The 6,000-nt window shown below is 44.9% G+C and overlaps 1 non-coding gene across 1 annotated transcript; it reads right to left on the bottom strand.

Annotated features, from left to right (window-relative positions):
* Positions 1 to 3,474: 3,474 nt before the first annotated feature.
* On the bottom strand, positions 3,475 to 3,547 carry Trnat-ggu (transfer RNA threonine (anticodon GGU)). Its single transcript has one exon. It is a non-coding gene; the product is annotated as a tRNA-Thr (tRNA).
* Between the last annotated feature and the right edge of the window lie 2,453 nt (positions 3,548 to 6,000).

The raw sequence follows: 6,000 nt of genomic DNA, 5'->3' as shown, positions 1-6,000 counted from the left end.
TTTACATCGATGTTTCGGATGGGTACCGTTCTTTATCAAGAGTGATATCTCACAGAATGGAAGTGGTTTATATAAAGTTCGAGCACTTGAGGCTCATGGGGTGGTGACATACGTTTAAAATGGAAAGCGAGGAGTCAGAGAGAAAAGGGCATTGAAAATTGCGACAAAAAGCCAGCAATGAGGAAGAACAAACTATAGTTCATACCACAAGCTATCTGCAGCACTGCTGGAGTCAATATTGTTATCAATAATACGGCCACTGAGGGCGCCTAACTTGCCGTGAACGGGGTCCTGAAAGGACATTCCCTTCTCCCGCTCTCGGCCAGTAGCACCGCAAGGCCCCGACGCCTTTTGTAGCTTCCTTCGCGTTGAGTTACGTGCTCTGACGGGGACAACAATGAAGACTCCACAGGGCTGCAGCTAGCTTATGGTATCAACTATAGAAACGCATAAATAGGCGAGAGAGTGTGATGGAAACAGACGACTAAGGAAGAAATAAAGTGAAAGAGAAAGGCAGTGGGGAGGACACGCAATCCAAAAAGTTATAAAGAACCGAGAAGACAGGGCAGACAGAAGCTGAGGAATGATACGGGACACATACTTGCTTGGTTGACAGGGGTGGCGAGTTGCAACCCCCCCCCCCCCCCCCCGATCTGCGCCGGCGAACAATATGCACGGGGTGTCATACGTGCGCGTGCTTTGAAGATTCCCGTGCTTGGGGCGCGTGTTTTTGTCGGTCCTTAAAGACGCTCGCCCATCCACTTCCCCCACTTTTTGTCTTTAGCTCCACAGGCGCAAAAGCCGTATGGTCTAGGTGTGCGATAAACCTGGGAAGGCGCAGGCATCCCCCAGTGGCGCCTGCGACACGAGGGCTCAGGTGTCGGAATGTCGAAGTGAGAGTGATGATGTCTCTGTAGGGCGCAATGAATCACATTCTCTACAGAGGCAGCGACAACAGAGGCAGAGTCAACAGGGTGGGAAAAAACAGGAATGCAGGTAAAACAAAGATAAACCGAAACAGGGAGAAGGGCAAGGCCAACAGACGCGCAAACGTGCATACAAGCAATTAACAGGCACAAACGCAAAATCGGTCATGGAAAAATAAAGTGGCCAATGACTCGGCCGATTAACCCAAAAACAAAATCAAACAAGTGGCCGCTAAAGAAGCAAAACAGCGACAAGGGTAGACGGGGCGAGACAAAACATTATCAATGGTCTCTAGAAGAATGACGCATAGAAACAATTTTGTGCTTATACATACACATGTATGTACTCAATTTCTGACATTGAGTACATACACACATACATACATACATTCATACAGAAACCTGGAGGCGTATTAAGGAGATTCAACTTAAATTGAGGACTCTGCGGGCAATGGAACGGAAGATGATAGGTGTAAAATTAAGGGACAACAAGGTAGCGGAGTGGGTCAGGGTACAAACGCGTGTAAAGGGCATATTATAGAAATGAAAAGATAATAAAAGCGGGCAGCGCATCTAATGCCAAGGCAATATAACCATTGGTCATTAGGGGTAACATAGTGATCCCTAGAGAAGGCAAGCATTGCATGGGGCGGCAGAAAGTTAGATGAGCAGATGAGATCAAAAAGTTTGCGGGGATAAATTGGTCACAGTTAGCACACGACCGAGGTAACTGGATAGTAATGGGAGAGGCCTTTGCCCAGCAGTGGTTGTAGATAGGCTATCAATGACATACACACGTGTACACGGAAAACTCCTAAAAAACACAATGCCTATACATAATTACAATGAGCAGATTGTTCACATCACCACCAGCTACCACCCCCACCGGCTCTTACGATGTGTGTATCAGTGAAAAAGCAGCAGATGTCAACATTACGGGGACAACCACGAAAACTTGGCCCTTTGTTCTTTTCTTTCACCTGCAACTGAGTTGAATTTGTAGATTAGAAATTATTGAAACATCTCTCTTTCGTGGTGTGTTCTGAACTTTGATTTTAGCACTGTCACAGAGAATTTGTCAAAGCAGTGACCCAAGCAGGTGACGTGTTTTGAGACAGGGAGATGAGGCGGTGTTTTGGTGTGGGATCTGCGGGCATTACTTCGTACAAGCAGTGGTTTTTCCGTCTGTACTATGTACTACGTTCGGCATACAGTGCACTGAACAAGGCACACAATATTAGCACAGTCACAATCGAAGGATCCACCTATTTGAAATGAGAAGCTAGTGGCAGTGCTCTGGCATCACCAGCGTTTAGGTATCTTGGGTCAAAGCTTACAGCGGGATTTGTTGCATGGTTCAGATCCCGGAAATTGAGAAGTTTCAGTTTTTGATGAAGTTATGATGTCTTTCAGGTTTTTGCTTGTCTGTATACAAGGCTGGGCGGTTCTGGGCGGCCACGTCGCATTCGATTGCTTTACAGAAGGATGTTGTGATGTTTACGCAAGATTTTTCTTACTTTCGGAGCGGAGGATGAATAAGTTAGAATCGAGTGGGTTCCATATTTATCAGTTTGAACCTTGCTGCTGCTGTTGCTATTAGTTGACGTCTGTCCAGTGTTTTGAGTTTTTCAATTCCATCGTTTATCGTGGGAAGGGCACATAGTTTGCGGGTGAAACCTTCACGTAGTTGGACACAGTTGGTGGCAAAGCCTTGATGGTCGGAACATATTCTTTTGAATGGGATGGACTGGCTGTAAGGGATTCCGGTTTTGCAATAGCGAACATGGCTGCTGTGAAAACTTAAATACTGGTTTCGGTCAGTGGGTTTTCTGAAAAGTGATGTTCAGGGTTCACAGCCAGATATTTCCACCGTGACGTCCAGAAAGTTTATGCCTCAGGCAGAGTACGAGTGAAAGAATCTGATATCTCTGTGGATATTGTTGAATGCTTCAATAAACGTTAGGAGAGCTTCCCTTCGTGAGGCCACATGGGAAATATGTCGTCAATGAATCTTTTTAAGAAGAGTGGTTTTAAAGGGTAGTCTCCTAGGAACTTGTATTCCAAATTTCCATGAAGATGTTGGCATAATTTGGACCAAGCTTTGTGCTAATAAAGGTGCTATTGATTTGCACATAATGTTTGAAATTGAACTGAAAGTTATTCATCGCTACAAATATTTGCAAGAGTTCACTAAACGTCGGACTATTAATTGGGCTGTTATGCGACTGCATTTGCTCATAAGCAAGTATTACTGAGCTTATGCCAACTTCGTAAGGGACGTATATATATATATTTAAATATATATAAATAAATAAATAAATAAATATATATATATATATATATATATATATATATATATATAGAGAGAGAGAGAGAGAGAGAGAGAGAGAGAGCGAATCAGAAAATGGGAAATGAGGGGCTCCGTGAAATAACACAGAAAATAAGGGTTGGCAGTCAAGAAAACCTCGGAAAGCAAAGGGGAGGTTGTGGTGGGTCATAGAAGGAGATGAAGAATTTTTTTAGTCGAAAAGAAAGTGGTGAAAAAATGCCCGCCGGGTGGGATACGAACCCACGACCTCCAGAATACCGGTCTGGTGCGATAACCACTACGCTACCGGCGGGGCTGTTTCCCCAGCACTTTCTCGGGTATTTATGTTAAGGTATTTTTGTTTCCTGCACTTGTGGGTGGTAGCCAGCGCCACTCGGACTACTCGGGGTGAAGGGGACCTTCTTTTTAACCCCCGGGCCGTGACGTGAGTGTCTACGACATGTCGAGAGTGGTCGACCAGCGTTGAACCCTCTTATACTCCCTTTGGCCCCAAGACTGCCAGAACAGAGGCCCTCGCTAAGCATGTAGCGAATCAGAAAATGGGAAATGAGGGGCTCCGTGAAATAAGACAGAGAATAAGGGTTGGCAGTCAAGAAAACCTCGGAAAGCAAAGGGGAGGTTGTCGTGGGTTATAGAAAGAGATGAAGAATTTTTTGAGTCGAAAAGAAAGTGGTGAAGAAATTTTTTCACCACTTTCTTTTCGACTCAAAAAATTCTTCATCTCTTTCTATGACCCACCACAACCTCCCCTTTGCTTTCCGAGGTTTTCTTGACTGCGAACCCTTATATATATATATATATATATATATATATATATGTATATATAAATAGGGAACGAGAGGGCTTTGAGAATGGTAACTAGATAGAAATATTACTTTGAAGAAGCTAGCAGCCTGAGACCTCTGCCAACGTTTCGACGAGGACACTCTTCTTTTTCAAGACATTAGGGTTCATCTCCAGCACACCTTTTTATAGATACAGATTGAGTTGGAGAGAGAGGGGGAGGTTGTTAACAGCGGTACCGGAAAGTTGACAGCAGAGTGGGTCTACGGTCGGTTTAAAGGAGCAAAATAGAGAGAAAGGGAGGTGTGGTTATTGTGACAGGACCGCGCAGTAGAGAAAGAGGGAAGACTACGTGATGGTTGGAGAAAAGCGGAGGGAACGGTTTAAGCTGGGCTGTGGTGGAGCCGGGCGACCTCAAAGGAGGCTTGAGGGAAGATCGGGGATGAGAGGAGCCTCTTCGGGGTGCAATCGCAAGGTTACTGAACTGTGTGTAAGAGAGAGTCGTAAACAGCAACAGCCCGTATAGTTTGAAGAATTCCGACTGGGGAGGTCAGTGTTCGCAGAAGAATAGAAGGGGTATGCGCGGATGCTACTCACGCGGAGCTTTGCGGTACATTCAAGGACTTCTTTTCTGTTTTCTTTCTTTTTCCCGTTTTCTTTTTTCCTTTTTGCATGTGTGTGTAAAGCAGGTAGTAAGACGAAATGCCGAAGGTCGAGGGAGGTGAGTGCGCGTGGTAGGTAAAAATTGGCTTGGAGCAACAGAGGAGAAAAAAAAGGGGGGGGGGTAGAAAAGCAAAGAAATTGTATTCAAGTATCAGCTTTGGGGATGGCCAGGCAGGAATATTGCGAATGGACAAGGCCACTTCTTTTAAGAGCATTATTTTTCGCTTCGAATAAGATACCGTACGGTTTCTAAGCTGCCTTTCGAAGCATTGATTCCAGCCTGATCGAGGCAGTAGAATTTATGGATTAAGTACGATTCTCTGTATTTCGGGTCCCTTCGAGACTTTATGTTTCACTGCAGAATACAGAGCTTGAGATCATCGAAATTGTGGTTCCGCTGCTTGAAGTGTGGCACGACTGCTATGGAGGCACTGTTTTGAGTGCCGGCCCGATGTCCATTCAGGCGTAAGTTCGTAGGTTGACTTGTTTCTACAATGTACTGCTTTTGACACAATGAGCATTCTAGCATATACACAATGTTAGAAGAATTGCAAGTGAAGCTTGAATTAATCTTATGAACGTATTGGCTGGCAGTGCTATGGACAATGCAATCCGTCTGCAGATGTTTGCAGGTCTTGCATCTAGGGCGGAAGCAAGGGCTGATGACTGGTTCCTGAGAAGCGATCATTTTGGCATGCACTAAAATGTCGTTTAGGTTCTTGTTTCTTTTGTAGGTTACTCCTGGGGCTTCCGGAAACGTCTTTTTAAGTCGGTCATTACTGGCTATAATGGGTAGTATTTCCGCAGGATGTTGTGTATTTAGATAGCGCGTTTGAGAATCTGGATATTAAGGCTGGTGGTCGGGCGCTTTCGTTTCGACGTTGTTGCTTGAGCACTTCGCCCCTTTCTAGCTTGGATGCTCTTCGTAGTCTGGTATCCTGTCCTACAAAGATACCTTGTTTGCAGTGTCGTGGGTGATTACTAGTGTAGTCTAGCTACGGTTGCCTGTCCGTTGGTTTCCTTAATGTATGGTTTTCAGTTTACCTTTGTCAAGAACAACAGTAGTGTCTAGGAAGTCCACTTGTTTATCCGAGTACTGGCATGAGAGCTTAATGGTCGGATGCGAAGAATTGAGATGTGAAATGAAACTTTTTAGGGTTGTGCGGCCATGCTCTCAAATTATGAAGATGTCATGTATGTATCGAAGATAAACCTTCGGCTTCAGGGGGAAAGAGTCTAAGAGGGAAGCTTCAAGTTGTCAGATAAGAATGTTGGCGTAGATGGGTGCGAAACGAGTGC

Source organism: Haemaphysalis longicornis, unplaced genomic scaffold, assembly GCF_048455015.1.
Source record: "Haemaphysalis longicornis isolate Haplotype H1 unplaced genomic scaffold, Haemaphysalis longicornis Haplotype H1 scaffold_6, whole genome shotgun sequence".
In the NCBI taxonomy this organism is placed as follows: domain Eukaryota; kingdom Metazoa; phylum Arthropoda; class Arachnida; order Ixodida; family Ixodidae; genus Haemaphysalis; species Haemaphysalis longicornis.
This window is presented reverse-complemented; position numbering and strand designations above follow the sequence as displayed.